At 42.0% G+C, this 23,797-nt stretch overlaps 1 non-coding gene across 1 annotated transcript; it reads left to right on the top strand.

Moving 5' to 3' along the window:
• The first annotated feature begins 21,277 nt into the window (after positions 1–21,277).
• On the top strand, positions 21,278–21,350 carry TRNAK-CUU. The gene has a single exon. It is a non-coding gene; the product is annotated as a tRNA-Lys (tRNA).
• The last annotated feature ends 2,447 nt before the right edge of the window (positions 21,351–23,797 follow it).

Here is a 23,797-nt window from a genome sequence, read left to right as displayed (position 1 = left end):
CCTAGCTCATAAACATCCATGCAGAACACACATACACAGCTAGGACCCCTTCCCAAAAAAGAACAGATAACAGTCGGCTGCTTTCTTCATCCTTGAGGATTGCTTGGCAGTGATGTGTTGCCTTCCCTCAAAACACACTTCGTTTTTTAAAGGGTTGTTTAAACAGTTGGCTGGAAAGGAAAGCAGTAGCTTTCCCAAGGAGCCCTGCTGTCTTCTGGAGAAAGAAAGAAGACGGGAGGGTGGATAGAAACCCGCATGCCCCTTTTCCAGTATGCCTAGAGAGTGCCTATGTTTTTTAAACAGATGTTTTTAAAGTAATAAGGAGAAAAAAAGGTGCTTCTAGAAAGGTTTGTTATAAGCGTGAGGGTACTCACAAGCACTGCATTGAACATCCCGGCCTTAGCACATAGCCTAGCCCACCCATTTTCTTAGTTCTCTGTGTTTTTGTACTATGCAAAAACAACCAAACTGAACCATTAGAGAATAAAAGAATAGAATAAAACTAAGACATTGCAATTTTTTTTGGGGAGGGGGGATGATTAAACAGTTCCATAGCACTTGCGATATATACTAATTTGTATTTTATTCCTAAAATTAGTATGTATACCTCTGTTATTAAAATAAATATGCTAACATAATTGTGCATATACTTTAATGAAGGCACCCCAAATATCAACATATTTATTCATTTTTTGTTTAAATTCCATGGGCCTCCCACTCAAAGATGGAAAGTTTCATGAAAGCCTTCACCTATTGTGTTATTGCACGTGGCCATTTATCCCTCAAATGTTGTAATATTAGTCTTTTACCTATCAAAAGGGCATGGAAAATCCATTTACATTGACTTTGCATTAAATTTCAAGAGATTGGTAGCTAATTCAAAAGAACATGTATATCCTTATATATTAAGGAACTTTCCATCACAAGATTCATCTAAATTACTACTTTCTGCCAAAAGGAAGCTGCCATTGGGCATTGCCAAAACAAACGAAGAAGAGAAGCATCAGCAGCATTATAGCTCCAACACTTGACCAGTTCATTAAGGGGGTTAATTATGGGATTAATTAAGCCCATAACAAGAAGTTGTTGTGCTGTCCAACTCAAAACACCGTTTTTTGCTGAATTAAGCATAGGCTAAGATCCATGACCCCTTGTAAAATAGCTAATAATGAAGCATTCCATTGATTAGGCAAGATGGGGTGCTTTGGTTCATTATTCCATTCTTGGTCAAGACCCAGTGTAACATATTTATTCAACAATAGCAAATATTTATACACATGAATTGCAGGCCAATGTAGGTGCTTAGCCTCAGTCAATGCCTCCGATAACACCAGTAAACACCAACAGGAACAAACCTAGTCTCTGACAAATGTCTCAGTTGTATGCATTGCCATGCAAGCCATAGCTGGAGATTTATATTTAGCATGCAAAGCAGAAAATAGTAAAACATTATCATCAGGGCCAGCAAGTTGATCCAAAGGAAAAATCAGCCTGTCTTTCCACAATTCCAGCAAGCAAATGTTTTCTTGCTAATTTTTAAATGCGGATTTCCCTATAAAGTTAACTTGAATGTGAAAATATGCCATGTTGCATTGGATGTGAAAATGTACACCACAGTTTTCAAGCTGCACGACTGAAGATGGCACATTATCTCTTTGGGCAAGATGAAAGCCCAGTGCAATCCAGTTGGGAAGGGGATCCAGTAATGAAGATTCTAAAACTGACCAGGGAGAGGTGTCTAATCTGAGTGAAAAAGGCCAAAATCTAGTGCAAGTCAACAGTTAGGCCCAGCCACTTAAGGAAAGATCTGGGAGGCCAAATCCACTCCCTTTGATCAAAGATTGCATTCTTTTAAGGATATGCATGGTGGACGGGAAGCCATAAAAATTCACAAAACAGAACCTTAAACTTCTGAAAATGTTTTCCAGGTATAAGTGGCCAGCTCTCCCATGAGGCCAAGTGAGGCAGCCCCATCAGGCATCAGATGCTGCAGGGGAAGCAGTGGTGAGGCACCAAACACAGAGCCAGACAAGCCACCCCACCTGCCCAGTTCTCCTACAGGAGCTCACCGCCTGAGCTGCACAGCCTGCTTGCCCGCACTGTGTCCAGTTCAGCTTCCAGCTCAAGAAACTTCCCTTCACTGGGCAAAGGAGGAGGAAAGCACATCTTACCACTCTCCTCAGGCAGCAAAAAGTCCTGGGCTGCCCCTGTGCCCACATGTCACATTTTATCTACAGCCTCTCTGAACATGGAACCTGGTGCTGGGCAATATTGTGCATATCGGTCGTGCCACTCGGGCCCGGAGCCCAGCAGGGAATGCTGCTGCAAGAGCCTGTCGCAAAACAGACAAAAGCAAAAGCAAACACGTGAAAGGAGAGGCCATAAGAAGGTAACTTGGAACAGAAGAGTGCAAGGACACAGTGGGGCAGCCCTTAAAGCAGCGGGCCACTGAGCAGCAGACATCCGGCTAGCATCATCCTTTGGACACCAATTTGGGGGCTTGGCCAGCAAATGGATCCAGTCTAGGAGCAACCAGCTTTTTCACCCGGGAGGAAGACTCCCGTGCAAACAACAGGCTGTGTTCCAGGTTTCAGTAGCTGTGTGTAAAGGAATTTCAGGAGGGACCAAGGTTCAGTAGAGGGTTCAAAAACCTGCTGTTGGATGGATGCAAACAGATTAGGGGTACCATCCTAGGCATGCTTAGGTAGAAAAAAGTCCTGCACAAGCGCTTAACTCTGGATGGGAAATGCTGGGAACTGCAGAGTTATTTTTCTGCCTAACTGGGCCTGGGATGGTGCCCTTGGATGCAAGGAGGAAACTATCTTAACAGCCTTTGCGGTGGTTGATTTTCTTACTGTTCAAGACCCAAAGAGGCACATGTAGAATTACACAGGCTTCAAAACGCTGGGAGAGGATCACTGCTGTCCATCCACTGGAAGACTCAGAAGAGAGAGGGACCCAGAGCAGGTTTTTATTGTTATTTTTTAAGGAGCCAGGGTGCCCTAGCAGTAAAAAGAATGCAGATGGAAAAACAGCAGTGGCAAAAGTCAGCAAAAGTAGCATTTAGAGTTTTGTAATTGACATTTATGCCCTGATCCAGAGTCCCATGTGCTTGCAATGCGCACTGTGCTCCCCCAGACAAAGCCAGTAAGATTTACAGGCAATGGGATGTGGCCATAAAATGGCATGTTAAATAATGAAAAGCATCTAGAAAGCCAGTTTAGCATCCATGTTTATCCTTTGTTTCATAACTCAGTACCAGCAAATTGGCCAACGGAACAACTGCATAACAAATAAAACATAATGGGAAAAGTAATTTTATGTAGTGCATAATTATCAATTTGGAATCCTGAATGAAACAGAATCACCATGAGTAGATTATTCGTCTCTGTGGAACTTTATATGGGCTTGTCATTGAAACAATAACCACAACTGCATCAATAATGAAACTATGTGCCACATGCTATGGGGAACGGGGTCTAATTGTTAAAATGCTGACCTGCCAATCAGTGGCAATGTTCTCCTCCATAACAGTTTCTGTTTCCTACGGACTATTCCTGTGTCTCAGTTTTGCCCTCTGCCGAATGGGGACAGGAACATTTGCTATACCAAAAGCACGTGGCATTGTTCAATTATGGGCATGGAAGGAATGCTGTTTACAGAAAACGTGGCCTAAAATTCTCAGCAGCAAAAGCCAATGCAATGTGCAGACAAACCTTGTGCTATGCTTTGAAGAACTGCATTATGTTTACTCCCAATTTGCCCTTTATTCTGCTCAACAACATGAACAATCACTGCTTGGATCCCCCTCCCCTTTTGTACCACAGAAGAATGTGTGGATTTCACTAAATCAGTTCTCTCTGTGCTGTGCAGAATGCGGGAGAGACCAGAACCATCCAAGGGGTCTGAGTGCTTACCTCTTAAAAGTCTGGGTACAAATCCCCATATGAGCAAGCACATTGTTTCTGAAAGAGGGTTGCCAGCTCATTTTTCTGAAGGGCTTATTATCTTTAACAGCTGCTTAGGAGACAACACGCCATAATCCTCTTCATATCAGAGACAGCTGTATCTATTGAACCTAATGCACAGGCACATTGAAATTTTGTGCATGCAGTTCAGAAGAGAAATTACCAACATGAGTATTTTATATATTCTGTATTTAAAGATTCTACAAATGCAGGAGAAAACAACATTTTCAGATGTTTTCCCTTTGTAACATAATGGATAGTGGACCACATGGGAGCAGCCTCCTAGAGGTCATGCAGACAAAAAGCCTGTGGTCCTTCTTTGTGAGTAGCCACCTCACTTCTGTTGAAGACCGGGAGCAATGAGGATGGGTGAATGTCTCAGTTTTGCTAAGCTCAGAGTTTTATCCACCCATTTCTCTGGGTGTTGAGATATGTGGTGGTGGTTACACTGGGCTTAACTGTTAGAGGCTACAAATAATTACTTCCATCCCTTTCAAGAGCATGTTTAAGTAGGTTCCACATGGCTTCTGGTAATCAAACACCACCTCAAATCTTGTCTCATAAAGAGTTTGACTTGAAAGGTAGTACTTGGTGATATTTAAGGGGTTTTCTTGAGAGAAATATCTCCTAAAGGTCTGATTTATGATTTGAGTTAAATGAAGATTTACTATGGCTTTTTCCTGTTTTATTGCATTGCTTTAAATAATATAAAATCTTCCGTATGGGTGATGCTTAAAAGTTGCTCTAAGCACAATAAATATGTTTAACTAATTAGTGTTTGCAAAGTTCTTCCAGTGCCTTTGATAAGAGGCATTACAGAAGTGCCAAAGCACAGTCATTCAAATATTTATTGATGATTGTAGATGAGATTTAGAAACTATAAACTGTGTCAAAAATAGGAAAAAATGTGCGTGGGAGGGGGTTGTGTTTGCAAAGCACTTACCTTGTAGGAAGACTTCTTGTTGCTGCTGTTGTTGTTATATTAAACCAGCAGCAAAAACACATACAGTTACTTCTACCGTTGAAGAGATGCTGTGCGTTGATCATCCTTTAGTGCATTTTGAATGATAGTTGGTCTGTGGGGACCAGTGAAGACCTCCAATTAATTATTACTGGAGAACATGAAATCATAAACAAAATTCCTTGTAATAAATTTTTAAAATGAGATTGCATGTTTTATTTACAGTGCTGGTCCATTTTGGGCTTTAAATCTATGAACAAAAACAAACATGTTTCTTATCAAACTGAAATAAAAAATATCAATAGATTTTCTTCTTTTTTTATCAAAGTAGGACACACAATATGTGGAATGGACTTCTAGATAAGTGGGGTGGGAGGAGAAAGCAAGGGATCATTGAACAGGAAAAATAGATTTACTTTTCCCCAATTTGTTGAAAGGGAAGAATGATAAGAATGAAAAACAGTAGGGGAAAAATAACAAATGCCCCAGAGCATTGTTTCTGTATTTTAGTTCATACAGTAGCTACACATGCTTTTGTTTTAGGAGATGTTTGTTATTTTAAACCTGAGCCTACTATCAAATTAAAGTTGACACTGGAGACTCCCAGCAAAAGGTTTGAATGGTATCAAATCAGCTCCTGCTTAATACAATGCCTCAGGTTCTCTGGCCCACAATTATACTGCCATCAACTACATAACAGAGATCTCTGTTTAAACTATTTCCTTAGTCCCCTTTCCTCTGTAAATTAAAAGACCACAGGGAAAGCATTGCAGAACCATTTGTTATTTTTATTTATTACATTTTATACTTACCTGGAATTTGGAGTAAGCCAAATTTGTGGGCGGCACCAAATTATTTAGGCTGGTTCAAATAAAAAGTTCTTTCAAAGAGCTCCAAAAAGATCTCACCAAACAGGGGCATGGACAATAGCACAACAAAAAGGTTTAAATGTAAGCAAATATAAAGAGATGGATCATGGGGAAAAATTCTAACTTCAAACAGTCTTAACACTGATGCGGACTGAACCAGAAGGGACTGACAACAAATAGGATCTCAGGGTTTTGGTGGATACCTGCAGACACTTTTATGAGGGATCTTCTACTTCTCTCAGTGGGGATGAACGGGAATTGGAAGGGTTGGCCATTTGTCGTTTCCACTCAGATTGGGATGGGGCGACCCCACCAGGGGAAGCCTGCCCATAACTGCAAATTCAAATCTGTCATTCAAGGCTATATGGAAGGATTTTGTAAAAATGCATAGCATCTTGATTAACCACTAAGTGGCCTGGATTCTATTAAGTCTATTTCCTATTAGGTTTGAGCAAGATAATTGTTTTGAGAGGCCTTAGGTGCAATATTCATTTACACTTGTAAATTCTAAACCTTTGAATAAAGATGATAGGATGAGTTTGGATTATGAACAAATGTAAAGATGTAACATATTATTTTGACAGCCATAAAATAGCAATCTGACAGACTAAAAGCCTATAGATTAGATAGATACTCTTTAGAAAACCATTAATAAATAAAAACCTTTTCAATAAATCTAGATGTTTTTAATGGTCCTTACAAAAGAAGAACAAGAAAAAGGACCTTAAGTAAGGAGAATTCAGGTATATGCTTTTCTCGGGAAACATAATTAAAGCAGACTACAAAAATTTCCTTAATGGAATTATGCAGTCACACTTGGCTATACCAAACTACCAAATTGAAAGATCCTGACAGGTATTTTCTTAAATGAGCACTTGGGGAGCTAAACATGGCTGTAGGTTGCACATATATGCAACAGTTCTACAGACAATTAATTTTGCCTTGTAACTATAGATGAAAGGCGAGATAGTCTTGTTGAAAGATCTTAATGCCATTTCAAACCAAGATTTTTGACGCTAAACCGTCCTCATTCTCATCTGAGAATTTCAGCTCACTATTACTTCTCATCTGCACATCATCTACATACATAGAACCATTAACATTGTCCTGTCATGTGCTTAATCAAGGTTTTCATGGCAGCCAGCTTCCTCACAGGATTGTGTTCCTTGGGCACCATCCCTTATTGGATTTATTTTAAATTCCAAGTTCTTTTTCACCCACATATGAATAGCTTTGTGAATTCCGGTAAATTCTTATCGAAGATAAGCTGAAATGAAGGTCTCACACGTCTGCATCAGCCAAATGCTTTAGGCAAAGCTGTTCCCACTATAGAGAGAACTCTGCAAATGTGAGAAGGCTGTCAAAGCTTTCGGAAGAGGCGGCAATTTTAATCCAGCAGAATGAATGTGTAGGCATTCAAACCCAGACTTTCCAGAGCTAGGCCAGAATGGATGAACCTGTCACCTTCCTTTCTTCCACAAGCATTAAAGAAAAAATATCAAGTTCTTCCCTTCCCAAATACAAAGAAATAAACATATTTTGGCAAATTCTTATCAAAACTGAACTGACATGAAATTCCTACTCCTCCCTAAGACAAACTGGGTTGGAATCGCTTCATACAATCTTTTTCTTGCAAAGACTTAATTATCACTCAGCAGGGCACAGGGAGGGCGTCCAAACTTTGAAGTGCAGCAGACACATTTACTTTGCTAGAAACAAATGTGTACATGTATCCCTTTGCCCGCCCGCCCCACATATCGAAAGGGTGTTTCAGATTTACCGTGTGAATGGCACACATGATTCGGCTCTTACTGATGATGTTGTACAGGACTGTTTGTTCCTTATCTTCTTCATCCACTGCACTGGCAACTCAGCAAAATAATGCCTCCTTTACAAAGGTGCATGGGACCCTGAGAGTGCATCAAAGCTACTTTGGTATAAGCCAAACCAGAGGTGGGAGTACTGTGATTGGCTGGGCCCCTTTATCAAAGACATCTATCAATACCCTTGGGCATTTCTCTGGATCAAAGAGAATAGAATAGAATCATTTCTCTGGATCAATAGAATAAGCCATTCCCAGTGCCACTGGAAGAGCTATTAGCCATAACCATGTTGTCCAGACATGCTTGAAGACTGGCTGTGAAGTATTCTAAAAACTTCTTGCTCCCTACATCTGGCAGTCTTTACAAAGCAGCCTTTTTTGTAACACATTTATTTGTCCCTTGAAGCAGGAAGCCCATCTTCCTCTTCCCAGTACTTTGTTTTCTTTAGAATTTTCTAATGTTAGTTCATACGGGGTCAAATCTTCCATGTCTGGAGATCTACGGAGGCACAGTTTATTTTGAACTGAAACAGATTCACAAAATCTCCCCAGTTTCATCAATGATTGATTCCATTTGCTCAAAGTGTGGTCTGGTAAAAGCTTTCTGCTGTTCCATTGTCACACGGTATGTGAAATATTTTCATAATGATGTTGATGTGATGTTTTATTCCTGCTAACCATATACCTATTTTAGAGGATGTAAGTGGCAATTATATCAGATTAAACACCCATATCCAAAACTCTTTGTTTAAAAATCATTCTGGTATCCTTTCCCCTTAGATTCTGCACCTGTATGGAGAATCCAAAATTCAGGAGTAAGTTTGTAAATTTTTGGAGCCAGAACTGTTCCTATAGAATTGCCTTCTGTTCCTCTAGGCAGATCTTTGGAAGCTTCTTTTCCAGAATCTGACTGACTCTGTACCAGTAATTTACCATGCTGACATATAGAAACATAGAAAACAAAGCGAGTCAGAAGGGGCCTCCCAGGCCATCTAGTCTGACCCCCGGCACCAGCCGGCTCCACTCACGACACGCCCACCATGTGGACATCCAGCCTATCCTTGAACACCCGCACCGATGGGGCCTCAACGACCTCTCGTGGAAACCAATTCCACACCCTCAGGGTCCTGACTGTCAGGAAGTGCTTCCTGGCATCCAAACGAAACCTTGGCTCCCTGAGCTTTGCTCTGTTGGAGCGCGTTCTGCCTTCCTCTGCAGGGGAGAACAGGTCTCGACCCACCTCCGTGTGACATCCCCTCACATACCTGTATGTCGCCAGCATATCCCCTCTGAGTCTCCTCTTCTCCACATATAGAAAACTAGAAACTAGAAGCCATTGCTATGTCCAACTCTGCTCTAATTATAGGGTCTCAGAAGCAAGTTAAGAGAGGCTAGTCTAATGCCTTTCCATGAATTACAGGTTCTTGCCTGAAAAACTGAAATATCATTTCTGAAACTAACTCTGAAGAATGAGCACGCAAAAATTGGAACTGAGCTTGTACTTACATCTTCCCATGAAATCAAGGGGTGAAATGGAAATGAACTGGACAAGTGTAAAGGCAAGTCAAAGCCAAGATTTGATCGGGCCCATTGCCTGATCCACACATGTCCGAAAAAGAGGTGGAAGTGGGGCAGTCTGAGGTGGTAGAATGAGGTGACAGAATGGCCTCTGCCATGTCTAACTCTTGCTGCACTATCACAGCTTTCAGCACAGCCCTGCATTCACACACACACAAAATACACTTCCTTTAAGTACAAAGCTAGAATTTCAGGAATGCACTAGTTCCCCTTGCATGATGGTGTGTGCTGTTTTACTTGCAGAAAGATTTGTATCTGTGGGAGCATTCAAACATGGCCTCCCCCTTTGCCCCTCATATTTGACAACTTCCTTCTTCCATCTGCAACGACCAGGCCCAACCCCACCTGGGTGCATTGGGAAAGTGGGCAGAGAGAGGAGACCTCTCCATGCCCACTGTGCTGAGACTTTTCAGTTTCCTCTGTGGTGGGGCTAGTCACTCCGGGTGCTTGGAAAGGGTGCCTTTCCACTGGTTTAACGGGAACCAGAGAGACTTGGAGAAGCAGGCCAGGTTCAAGAACAAGTTTTTTGCTTCTACGGGGCTGTATTCCATACATATTTGGTAATATATGAAATCTTTTATAAAAAGCAAAATTGCACAGCAAGGACACACAGTTGAGAAGTGCACATGTTAGTACTACCAACTCCCAGGAAATGAGTCATTAAACCTTTTCTATTGTGATTTCAGCTTTTAGGCTGTAATAATATATATGCCTAAATGAATTCCGTGGGACTCAATTCTGAATAGCTATCCTTCCAAGCAGCCTGAGATACAGCTGTGGGGGCGGGTGTTTATATAGTAATGCTCAGCTTTTCTTAACAAAGCTTTTTAACCTGCTATTTCTGGTTCTAGATTCTTTGCAGGATTAAAATCAGATTCATACACATCTTGCTCCATTTCCTGATTTTCCATGGCTTCTGCTCCATAACATCTAGGTTCTGTGATGTGGCATAATGGAACAAAATAGAGTAACAAAACAATAACTGGTTGTTTTGTTTTGTAATTCCAAAAAGGACCACATTTTTCCTGCACCTTCCCCAACCAAGAAAAATTCCTATACAGGCATTAAAATCAAAGGGAAAAAACAGTAGAGCTTGACAATGACATCTAAAGCATGTAAACTTTCATGACTGCAGAATGGTGAGCGCACAGTAACATCCTTGTCTAGAAAGATCACTGACTAGAAAAGTAATCTTATGGCGACTTCTCCAATGTCATTTCTTGTAATTAGCCTACAGATTGGCAGTCTGCAGCCCTAGGACTTTTGCAGCCCTGATCAGACCAGAATTCCTCAGCCTAAAGGATCTCACGGGGTCATTATGAGAACAGAAGTATGGGAACTTCAGGGAGCCATTCTGACATGATGGGCAGAGTGTTGGGCTGAGACTTGGAGATCCCGGATTTAGTTCCCATTGGGTAACTTTGGCCTAGTGATTGAGTCTTAGTGTAGCCTTCCTCACAGGATTGTTGTGAGGAAAAAATGGAAAGGATGGTGGAGATAATGTCGGTCTCCTTAGGTTCCTTCCAGGAAAAAAGGCAGGATGTAAGATAACTATATAAATATATAAATACACATGAAATGGGGGAGAAAGAACCATGCATGCCTCCTTGAGCTCCTTAAATACATTTGCTTTTAAAGGCTTCATCCTATACATGTTTAGAAAGGAAAATAAAGCTCTGCATGGGTATCTGGAACATGCTCAGAGTTGCAGACCTTTTTCTGTCTAAGCATGTCTTGGGTTGTGTCCCAGGGGAATGGCTTTAAAATGGAAAGAAAGAGCAAATTTTTATATGCACAATTATCACATTGCTCAGCCCAGTTCTGCACTGAGACAAAGTGATTCAGCCCATGGATAGAAGGAGACCAAACCACCAGGACACAAAGAGGCTGCCAGCATATTGTGGTTGGGGTCCTGGGTGGGGGAGTAATACTTGAACTAAAACACTATCTATATAGATAAATATTGCATTTAAAACAATATAGGCTGCTTTCTTCAACAATGCCAAGAGTGCCAGTAAAGATATTTGAAAAGCACACCTTTGGAAGTAACATCTCAAAGAATAGAAACCACAAAAACCATTTTAACGCATGAATTTGTGGCATACAGTTGTTGTAAAGGGAGAAAACAAATAAAGAATTCTTGACGTGATCTGCTGTTTGCGTTTGAAGGTCTGTGGCAGCATCTGAAAGACAAAAAGGGAAATAATTGATTAGTGGGTTTTGTTTGATCTACTCAGGGATCAAAGGGACAAATACTGTCTGCTAGGATGAAAGAAAGGGAAATGCTCCCTGTACTGATTCCGTTATCTGCTTAATCATACACGCTTTATTGTGCTTTGGAGAGTTGCTGCTACCTGACCCTCTGTCAAACTTTGAAGGAACAGTGCAGTCCCTAAGCTTTCCCTGTAGCACCACAATTTCCTAGGAACTGGCAGCTGAAAAGTATTCCTGCTAAGCAGCTGAATAAGATATGCTAATTTTCCAGAACATGGAATAGCTTTGCCAGCATCTTCAATAATGGGGATTAGCAAGTTTTCACCTGAATGGGGCCAGTTTTGCCATCAAAAACTCAACAGGTCCTACCTTTCTTGTGCCGCTACAGTCTTTTTGATGGATCGCTTTTTCTCTAGGCAACAGTGTACAGTCAGAAAAATGGAACATGCATTGGGAGATCTGGATTGCAACTTTATCTCCGGCACTATCTTGTTCATTGTCTGCCCGCCTGCCTTTTTCAGACTCAATATTCTGTTCAGAAGAAAGTCCAATATCCCATGAGAAGGATACTGTCTGTCACTGGTGTACATTTGAAGCCCTGATGTAGGGCGAGAGACTTTTTTCAGCTCAAGGGAGGAATTTGATTTTGCAGAAGCTTGCATCCCAGCCAAACTGGAACCAAAAATATAAAAACTTCTAGCATACTATAGTTTAGACCTCAGACTGCCGATAGCTAAGCCTTGGGAGAAGCACTTCAAGCTGTTAGCATGGTGCACCCAAGTTGGCAGCCCACCAAATAATTGCTAAATGGAGCTGGGAAGGAGTGTCACCTGCTTGGCAATCCCACAGGGCCAGTTTGGGATCCCAGAGAGGCTAGATTTGACTCCGTCCTTGAGGTTCCCTATCCCTGGCCTGGTATGAGTGAACTTTCACACTCTGGAACAAAGACACTGTGCCTATTGCCTGATCAATTAATGATGTCAGTGCATGATCTAATTGATCTTTCCTCATCTGCAAAAACTGGATCTGTAAGTGATGAGCATGCTAATATTCTCATCCGCAGCATTTCAGCTCCAGTTCGGAACCACATGCTGCATGTGCTTTGCCATCCCACCCACCAAATCTCCCTCGCACATTCCATGCTTCTTTCCCAGAGTCTGGACAGTGTCATTCTTTCTGACATGGTGAAAGGAAAAGCACAGTTAGGAATTAAATTGGCCAGACTCATGACAAAGCATCCAGAGGTTTGTCTTGCTCTGTCTGTTTATAATCATATACGAGCCCCGCTGCGCTATATTTGCGGAGTCAAGGGTTGTGAGACTTGGGGAAATGATATCGGTTCGGGCAGGAGACCATTGGCTGGTGACGGCAAGGTCGCTTTGGGCCCTGTGAGGCTGGGACTTCTGGATTTCACAACCAAGGCCTGCCAAGTGTGCTCAGGGTTACAGTTCGGCTCTGCCATAATTACAGTGCTCCCTCCCTCCCCCTGTTCTCCTTCAGAGAAGGGGAAGTAAAGCCCAGACACGCTCTTCTGTCCTTACACTGACAGCAGGCAAAAGGCTGAGAGAGGTTTAGAGATAAAGAGCCACACGAAACATGGAGGAGGTGGGAGAGCAAATTTGCTTTCGCCTGGTGGGGTGGGGGAAGCGCTGGTTTTTCTTTCAACCATTCCCCAAGAAAAAGGCCACTGAATAATTTCCTCCCAGTTTTCTCCATCATGCATTTGTGTGAGCTAACAGGCATCCCTACAATGCCACAGGCTAACGCTGAGATCCAGGGCATGGAAATTATTCTTAGCCAAGATGGGCAAGCATCAACACTGTTAGTTACACTCTCCTTTTCCTTGGAAGAGAAAGTGCACCAGGCAACAGAGAGTTCTTTTATTTTGAAACTTTATTGCAATAAAGAGAGTCGGAGGGTTTCCTTCCCCTTCCCAACTCCTAGAGCATGTGCTCATATCTCATATGTATGCCCTTTCCCCATTTGCTTTTCCCTCCTCTCCCTCATTGGCCGAGGTACTGGGTGGTTACAATCCTTCTGTGCACCTATTCCGTGTCGCTCGAATACGTGTTGTTCCCTCCCACTTCATCCATCCCATGTGCATTATAATTAGCTTATTTTCTATGCAGGGTGTGTTAGTTAATAGTCATGAGGTCACTGAGCAAGGGTACTGCTATTTTGCCTACTTGCTTTCTGATCCCAGCCCCCTCCCCATATGACTAAGGAATTTTCTTTGTTACATTTGCACTCTTCCTGTTTCCTTGTTTCAAATCATCCTTTCATCCCCATCAAACACTACAGACAGCCTTGGAGGAAACTTGCCCACGTTCTCGGGTCACATCAACCAGAGCTAACCCCATGCCCAGTTTAGGCAGCACTCTGGATAGCTCCACGAGAACTGTACCAATGACCTCCTTGCCAAGGATTCAAAATGGTGGCCAGGCTGGTCACTGCTGTTGCCACTGGCAGTGAAGCAAACACCCAAAACCTTAGGGAGAAAGTACGTTGCACCCTCAGAAATTGCTGGACCCCCCCCCCTTCTGGAGCAATCCAGTGCAATGTGCCCCTCTCCCCCAATTTCTCTGACATCAAAGAGGGGCTCACAATTTCGAGAGGCTGTTTGTCTGCTCCATAAGGAATGCACAATTAAAGCACATGTTTTCCACCATATCAAACATAGACGGCATCTTTCTAGTTTCTCACATCCCATATTAGGCAATATTTGAATATCTGAAAACATGCTAGTTATTTCTTCCAAGAAATCCTTCCTCTTTTTGTCCTGTCGGAAACAATGGCCACCAACAATTCTTGATATTTATTCCTCAGAAGAGCTGCCTAAGCAGCTGCTTGGCGCTGCTTGCCAGACCCCCATGTCAAGCCTCTTCACAACCGGAAATCAGAAACATTTCCAGACTTCTTCATTCTGAGATATAACCCTACCGCTCTTCCTCGTCTGGAAAACAGTGACACGACAAGTTTGTGCAATATCATGTGCCGGGTTTCTGGCTCAGTTTTGTTTTGTTTTACAGACTCCCGTTTTCCTGTTTTCTCTTTATTTAATCAATCCAATCCATGTTCTGGTCATCTTGCCAACAGCCCCTTTCTATAGGATGTTGGCTGGTCTGGTCATAATGTTGATAGCATTACACTGATTTTATACTGTAAAAGGGAAGACATCTCAGGACACTGGGAAAAAATGCTTTGTTTTTTAATAAATACCAACATGATTCAACCCAGATTTCTTTATGAACTTTTTTTTGTGGGGGGGATTCTTTAAAAGGCTTTAAGGAACTGTGGAAGGTATGTGTTACATATTCTAAACTGGGATGTGGGTGGGGGTTGTACTTCTCTAAATATGCATTGGGAATCCCTCACAAGCCTGATGAGACTTTTTTTTTCCTTGCAGATAGGTGATATTTTTCAGCTACATAAGGGCTGGCACTCGGAGAACTGAGTTCACCATTAATGTATGTAAGTCCAGGGGCTTTCTGACATGACAAAAGGACGGGAGGGGAGAGACAGGCCTGGACACTGATTTGTTAGCTTCTAATGCACCAAGTTATGTGACTTCCACAGCCTGGCACAGATACTCCTCTGAAATCTGCTTCTGTCTCATCTGAATCTAAATTTCATCTAACAGATCTTCTCCAAGAGGAAGATGCACAAATTCCCACTCTTAGGGCCATGCTGTGCATTTCCCAACAAATAGAGAGAAACAGCATTACAAGAGTGAAAACTCTGTCCTGTTTTCTCCTCTTCCCGTGCCATGTCCAAACTATCTCTGTCTAATCTTTATAAAATATACAGAAAGGATATTGTAGGTGATTGTTGATGATGCTAACCATCTCCCTTCCTTGCTGAAATATCTCTGCTGCAGTTGCCAGAACGTAGGTATGTACATATTTAAGATAATTCACATTCCACCTTTCTGCTCAAAAATGCAGCACAAGCTGGTTAACAATCAAGTCATTAAGAACTGCCTAGAGAATGATGGGTCTAAACATGTATAAACATATTAGACATGTTATATACCTAATATACTAAACATCACAATACCAAAATCAAAGCAGGCATACAAGTGGCACTTGCATAAGCACAGGTGAATGAAATCCAGCTGAAACAAAAGTATCTTAGCCAGATAGTGCATAAAACAAAAAGGCAGGCTTTTTGGAAGACTGTTCCTCCCAACTGGGGTGAGGCCCCAGAAAAAGCCTTTGATTAACCAGTGATGGGACAGTGGGAAGGGCCTTTTCATCAGATCTTATAGCGTGAATTCCAGGAAAGGTGGACAGGAAGCTTGCTTTAATCAACTCAGACTATTCATCCATCTAGCTCAGTAGTGTCCATAGCAGGAATAAGCAACCTGGTGTCATTCGGATGAGTTGGACTTCATACTGGGTTGGATGAGGCCCAGTCATCTAAAACTCAGCCCAGACAAGAGGGAGGTTCTATTACCAGGTAGTTCTGTCTGCTTACATGGCATTCAACCTGTCCTAAATAGGTTTGCACTCCTCAGGGCTCAGGATACTTTCAGATCTCACTTTCCCTGAGGGGTTTCTATGGTACAAAGTGCCTTTTATCAGCTTCGGCTAATACGACCTTGCCTAGAAAGAGATCACCTCCCATCAGTTATCCACTTGCCACCTGGATTACTGCAATGTGTTATGTGTGGTACTACTTCTGAACATGGCTTGGAAACTTCAGCTGGCGCAGGCTGCTTCCTGGGACTGACTATTTTAGACGTATCACTCCAGTACTGCATCAATGAGTCTCCAAGCCCAAGCCTAAGGGTTGGTGCTGACTTTTAAAAGCACAAATAGCTTATTATTATTATTATTATTATTATTATTATTATTATTATTATTTATTATAACATTTCTATGCCGCCCCTTGCCGAAACCTTGGGGCGGCTTACCAGTTTACCCAAAGGAGAGCCTTCTCCCATTTGTTCCTACTGAACTGCTACAACAAAACATTCCTTTGAGGCCCTTCTCTTGTTTTTGCTACACAATGGGGAGGAACGAGTACTGGTAGTTACTAGAAAAAGAGACTTCTCTGTAGGGCCCACCCCACCCGGCTTCATAGCTCTACACACTTAGATAGCAAATCAAGACCTCCCTCCCCTAGCAAGTATTTAATCTTGTCTGGAGACAGCAGCTTTCCAGGGTTACAAGCAGGACTTTTCTCAGCCCTTCCTGGATGAACCTGCCTTCTACATGCAAACCACGTGTTCTGCTATTGAGAGAGATGGTCTCTTATGTGCCCTGGGCCTGAGTCATTCAGGTCTTTCCAGATAACTAGCTTTTTAGCTACAGAGAAGAGGGCAAGGGGATGTCCCAGGCAGGCCACTGGGCAGAAAGGGCCAGAGCTTCTGCTCCGTTGTTCCTTCTCCCTTCCAGAATGGTGATTCCTACAACGATCAGTTGCCCTGTGGCCGCAGAGCTGGGAGGAGCAGGACATTCTGGTCCCATCTCTGTGCGGAACCACAAAGGCTGCTAAGAAGTTGCCCCTTTCTCCCTCCGTGTCAACAATATACAGGTCACCTGCAGGCTGCTCAGAGAATCACTGCCATTCATCAAGAGACATCTTACAAGCACTCCTGAAACCGTTAGGATAAAAATGATTTATCTGGTCCCGGCTGTTTCCCTCTTTTGCTTTCCATAATGTAACATTTTAACTAGTTGTGAAAGCTACTCATGGCCTTTGGCCTGAGGTGGTATATAAATCAATTCAAAGGAGCACAGAATGCCATATATAGAAGTCCTCCACTCCTTTTATCTGCAACTTTGTGAGGAAGATTAGGGGGAAAGGGAGAGGCAGAGACTGGACCAAGGCTACTCAATGAACTTTGTGACTAAGACTTCTCCAATCTTGATCAACACGAGGCTTTAGGGCGCAACTACTCCAAACCTCAAAGCCCTGCTGTGAGCAATCTGACAGACACTTTGCAGTCCAAGTAACTCAGATTTGTGCCCACCTTTGTAGTCCTTCTTTAACCAAGTCTGAAAAGGACAGGGCTAGTGCACCATCTCATCATATTTTATTCATTCATTTATTTAAAACATTTGCATCTCATCTGTATCCATTACAGGATCTGTGGGCAAGTAAAAACATTCTATCCATTCAAATGCTGGGCAAATAAAAAAGGTCTTGGTCTGGTGCTGAAATGAAAGAGGAGTTGGCTGCAGGAACTCCTCTCTGCAAAGCTTATTCCATAGACGGGGGTCTGTGCTGCGTGGTTTGCACCCAAGACTCTTGACTCTTTAAGTAGTTCAGCTTCCTGAGTGATCCCCATTATTAGGCCCACTAACTGCTTTGCAACTCTAAGGAAAATTAACCCTTAAGCACATACCTTTTTTTTTATATGATCCCCTGCCATCAGTATTCCAAGTCATGTTTGTAAGCTAAAATGTATCAATCTGTGTTGGTTATAAGTGAACAAACGTAAATTTTTGCATTCTTAATGCTTCCACAACAATTGAAGGGATGGGAGCAGGTTATCTTAGAGATTGTCTCACCTTGTTCAACCCTGCCCGATCTTTGAGATCATTCAGCAGAACACTTCCAGCGTGCCATGTTTTTGAGGATCACTTCAAGATCACTCACAGCAGAGTGTTTAGTGTGGCAACATCTACCCCCTGCAATGCATTGCCAACTATCATTAGAAAGGCTTCCGCAGGCGTGATATTTAGACCTCTCCTCCAGACCTGTCTCTTCCCAGAGTGACTCTCCCAGAAGACTAGCACATGGCAGAGCGTTCAGTTCAACCACCAAACAGCATTTTATTATGGTAGTTCTGTTGTTAGATTTTATTGTAGTACTAATAGTACAATACTGTATGTTCACCACACTGAAACTTTATGGAAAGTGTTTCATACAAACAAACTTAGTGGTATGTTATTTTAACACCAGATACTGTTATAGTTGCTTTGGCTTTCAAAATGAAATTGTAAATTACATTCTTTCTCAAATGTTTACTGGCATTTGTTTACTGTACATTCTGCTAAATTCAATAAGTCTCAATAAGAATGTAGCATTACTTCTATTTTGTCTCTCTGCTTTGCCTTTTGTTTAATAACGTATAAAGCCATATATACTTTATATCAAGTATATCAAGCAAATTTTCTCTTCAGGATCAGCATCTGTGATGACATCAAGGTAGCACATACAATAAAATGCAGTGTTTTATCCACATATATATTTGACTTGGCATTGCTAAATTCAATTAGTAACCATATTTTACAGCTTTCTAACAAACAAGCTATTTTCAAACATTACAATGAGCTCCTTATTCTGAACCCTGTACAAGTCTCAGTAGGATACACAGGAATTTGCCTTTAATTAGGGCTTCTAATAGAAAAGTCAAAAGAAAGATGTAGCTAACCTTAAGCATAATGGAACATTTACCATTTTTCTGCAAACAGGCTGTTTTTGATGTTGGAAGCCAAATAAAGCAGGCCAGATCCCCTATAAAAGAAGTTGTGCTCTTTCATGTCCTTTTTCAATAGAGCTAAAGGACAAAGCTGAAACACCCTTCTCTGCTTCTTCCCATGCTTTATGGTAAAACTGCAATAAAGCCTACCATTTCTTACTCCTTTTAGTTGGTTCCTTGCAGGATTATGAATCGTACAACCATTTCAGACAGTTTTCTGCTTTCCCTGGTCACCTTGTAATGTGTGAAATCACATGTATAAATGGAATCTGCAAGAAGCTTAATCCCGAATCTGCAAGAAGCTTAATCCCAATGGCATTTCAGATCAGCAGGTTTGCCTGGTAATGGAAGGGAGAAATGAACCTCCCCACCTGAGTTCATAAAAGAACCAGCCAGTATAATCCAAGACCAACTTACCTGACCAACCCTTAAGGACTGATGGCTCCCCAGTGCCAACCTAGTCAATGGCTTATCCCCTTTTTTTTGTCCCAAAACATCCTCTGGTGAAGCACGTGGCAGTAGGGAGGACCAGCATGGAAGGAGTCATCGTCCTTCTATGAAGACACACACTGATCATCTTGGACACTCACCATCTTGGAGACCTGGTCCTGCCTTGAGTCCTCTGACTAAGCATGTTCAGAAGAGTCCATTGATGCTGCCAGGCTGTTTGCCAATTCTGAGTACCAGTCTGTGTAATGGATTGAGTTAAGATTTGGGGATTTCCATTCTCCAGGCTCTCCAGCAGAATGGTTTCTTCTGACCATGCTCAGATATCGAATTTGAATTTCTTTTTAAAATCAGTTTCTTTTCTGATGAATTGAGTATGAACTGTAAAAGTAGGAGAAAGTTTTGAGACTACACAACTAAGTACATTAAGGCTGCAATCAAACACAGCTGAGTAAGCCCCTTTGAACTCATTGGCACTTGCTTCTCCGTAGACAAGTTACAGGACTGCCATAAAAGGCTGAAATGCTAAGCATACTTATTAGGCAATAAGTTCCATTGAACTCAGCAGGATCTCAAGTTTATCTTGCGGAGGCCCCGTTGCATCGAACAGGCGCATTGCAGTGCATGCTGCTGCCATTCTAAATAGGCCAGCGCAAATCAGCACACTCAGAGGTTGCTCCATAGTATCTACACTTGGATGCTGTGTGCAACACTATGGGTTCATCAGAGGTTAAACAACCCAGCGCTTACCTAACAACCAATTGTAGGTTACCACTGGATTGTTTAAGACAAGTTTAACCCATAGCGTCCAGGTTCCAACATCATGGATCATCCTCTGAATGGGCCAAACAGAGATTGCATACTCAAAGTGGCAACAGAATACACACAGCAGACAACTCAACAAATTGTAGGTTAATTAATCCTAGGTCAATTAAGCCACAATGTGCCATTATTTCATGAAAACTGAGACATAGGGTTACATTGCACATTTCTCCCGCCGAAACCGGAGAGATTTTTGGTATTTTGATTGTGCTGGATACACTCACAGGCCTAGCTTATAGACCACATTGTATTTTGTAGTTGTAAAGAACAAAGAGTATGTGTGGGTATGAACTGTTGTTCTACAGCCATTAAAAGGCCTTGATTATTATTGAAAGGCATTTGTACTGTGGACTCTTTGTGCAGGTTGTTTGCCCTGTTGATTAAATTGCTTGCAAAGCAGTCAAATTTCCATTTACAAGAAGAGTAACAGAAATATTATGCTGCCTGCAATTTGCCAGTTGTCTCTTGACAAAGACGGAAAGTAAGCCACTTACTTCTGGTTCTACACAATGAATCATTTTTTTAAATCAAAAAGGGAGCCATCTAATGAAAATTCAAATGTATTGCCTTTCTGGATACAAACATAAGCCCAGCACTTCATATACTCTGTAAATAAGCCTCATTTGCTGCAGGTTGTCAGCTTACAAGTGATTTTAGTTTTACATGCAAATTCCATGGGGAAATATTTCAAATAAAAACAGGTAGTTTCATTTCACATCCATAAGCAAACATTTTCAAAATATTTAGACATCTGTATATAATAGATTTTATAAACTGTTTGTTCTGAAACATAAATAGATCTCTTGGTGCTTGAGTTACTGCTGAAGTTTCTCATTTTAGAATGCAAAACAAAAAATCCACACACAATGTAACCTTCATGTCAGATTCTTCTGCATTTTTTCTACAGGTTTTTTTTTAAATATTCTTATCACAGTGGTCCTTTTAAACCAAAGAAATTACTTCTTGCCGATGAAGCCTGATGCTCAGATAGGGTGGTGCTGTATGTACTTGCATGGTTTCTTCTCAACGCCACATGCAACAGAATAGAGTCCCACATGATTCAAAAAAGAACCTGAGAACATGGACTGGTTCAGAGTGCAGTGAGTTATTGACAGGGAATTACTAAAATAATTACAAAGATAATGTACTACAATGCTACACACAGCCCAGCTAGCTCAGTTGGTACAGCATGAGACTCTTAATCTCAGGGTCGTAGGTTCAAGCCCCACGTTGGGCGAATGCTTTTGACATGCACATGGTAGGCAAAACCATGAGCAGAGCCGGCTGGAGCCGGGGTTCAGACTAGATAGCCCAGGAGGACCGTTCTGACTCGCTCTGTTTCTATGTTTCTAAATCAATCTTACTAAAAAGATATGCAAGACAATAATAAATCATAAAACCATTATAAACACACAAATCATGACCATAATTTAACTTTTAAAAAACCCCTACACCCCATTCCAACAGAAAAGTTTTCAGACCCTTCTTAGATTTTTCCAAACTCTTCGTTAATCACAGTTGCAGCAGGAGGACCTTCCACAACTGAGGGGAAAAGTCCTCTAATCCACAGTGATGGATCCTTGAGCCAGAATAAGTTAGGAGAGCCCAACCTAGAAAATACCAGCACAAATGAGAAGAAAGGTAAGCTGTGTGGTATGTAATGTAAGGCCTTTTATAAAATTAAATAATTTAAACCATCATTGTGCCTTGCCTCGAAAAGGAATCCTCATCAGAGGATGGTCTGGGGCCTTCAAAGCTAGCCTTTAGCCTTTGCTGTCCAAGAAGGCACTGGAGCCTCAGGAAAGAGGAAAGTACCAAGCCCTGCTCTTGAGCTACCATGCAGCCTCCAAGAACAATAGTGCCAGGGGAAGAAGTGCTTACTCACAGAGAGAGGCTTTTCAAAAGCAACAGCATTCTCAGGAGAAACAGCCTCCTCACATACAGTGCACTTGCCAGAGAGTTTGTGATGAATTGCAACTGAGCCCTGAATGGGTCTCTGCGTTAAGGTTAGGTTAGGGTTCGGGCTCTAACGACAGCTGAAACAACATCTTACTAGTAGTCTAGTGCCTTAAACCCTTGCGTATTCATCTTTGCTTCATGACAGAATCTCTGTGCTTCTGACCTCTGGACTACTGCTTGACTCTGCTTCTTGGCCTGTATTTGCCTTTTCGAACTCATCTCTTACTTAGAAATACTGTGCCTTTGACTAATCCGTATTTCCTGACTGTTCTTGCATTCAACTGCTCTCTTGCTGGACTGATCCCTCTGTGCTAGAGCATTTGCCTGTTTATTGACTTGCCCTTGAATTTACCCGGCAATTTGCCTTCAGGCAGAATCTCACCTAGCCCTAGTGTGGAACTCGTAAAAATGCGACTTTCTCATGCTCAGTTGAGAAGCAAGCAAATTCCCAACTGGTATAGCCCCATTTGACTTAAATGCAAGTGGGCATGTGTGAACAACACATGCTTTTGGATCCCCTGGGCTCAGCTCCCTGGACTCTGGTCTGCTTTGTCGATGCCCTGAGTTCCTGGAGAGCAACACCTGCTACTCAAGGGGTCCTCACCAGCAACGGAGGGCTGTGTGGCCATGGCACACGCAGCATCCCTTTCCCACGCCATGCACAGTAGCCTGTGCTGATGCAGCTGCACCTGATGCAGAAGAGGTTGCCAATTGTGCAGCCTCTGTTTCTCATGTGTTCTTGGACTTCCACTCACCTCAGCTCACATTCCAAGACTGGGCTGAGCATAAGAGCAAGTCATGGCAGAGGGATGGATTCTTCTGAGTTTCATCCCAGCCCTTCTGTATAGCTTGAAGTGCCCGAACCTGCCTAATCTTGGAAGCTAAGCAGGGTTGGGCCTGGTTGAAATCTGGATGGATGAATTAATGTTGTCAACAACCCAGAGAGCTTTGGCTACAGGAGAAAGAATAGGAAGAATAAGGTGGAGCAGAACCAGAAGCCATGTGCACCTAGCATGACACTTCAGATGAATATCACACTTCTGTCATTCCAAATTTAGGTAGGTAGCCATACCAAAATCTGTCATGCCTTTCTTGAATCCACATATGAGGTGTGCTCATCTGAAAGACGTTAATAGGTGTCAATTATATCATCAGAATGCTTGTGTTTTATACCAACCTGCCTGTTTCCTGATACATTTTGTATTAAACCATCAGTATATTTGCAGATTGTTAACCTTTTCATATCTATGTATGTACAGGGACTAAGCCGATAGAAAGGCATCCTACGGCTGCAAGCCAGCCAACTTGCTGTGGAATAATGGAAGTGGTGTGGCTTCTTTCTGTTTCAACATGAGCAGGATTGTACCCTAAAACTAGAAAATCAATGATGCAGCCTAAGAGCAAGCAAAGCATATGCAGAAACATTTGAACCCCTTCTCTGACCTTAAAGTGTTTGCAGCATTGAAGATGCATTAGTGGCACACCATTTATAGGACATGTAAGTGCTTTGCTCCAAGCACACTGGCATTTAATGTGTACCCTAAAAGAAAGAATGGCTTTCTATGTCTCTGAACTAACCCTTATTCATAGCTGCATTCATCATTACAGCATTCTTAGAATACCTTCACATTTTTGAGCTTATCTCCACATCCATGAGAGACAAACATTTTTAATATGTTGTTTTTTTAAAAGAAATGTTGGGATCTCAGAAATTATATAAAGAAG

This window comes from Varanus komodoensis, unplaced genomic scaffold, assembly GCF_004798865.1.
Source record: "Varanus komodoensis strain SLA01 unplaced genomic scaffold, ASM479886v1 scaffold16, whole genome shotgun sequence".
NCBI lineage: Eukaryota > Metazoa > Chordata > Lepidosauria > Squamata > Varanidae > Varanus > Varanus komodoensis.
The sequence above is the reverse complement of the archived record's forward strand: the minus strand, read 5'-3'. Positions and strand labels throughout refer to the sequence as shown.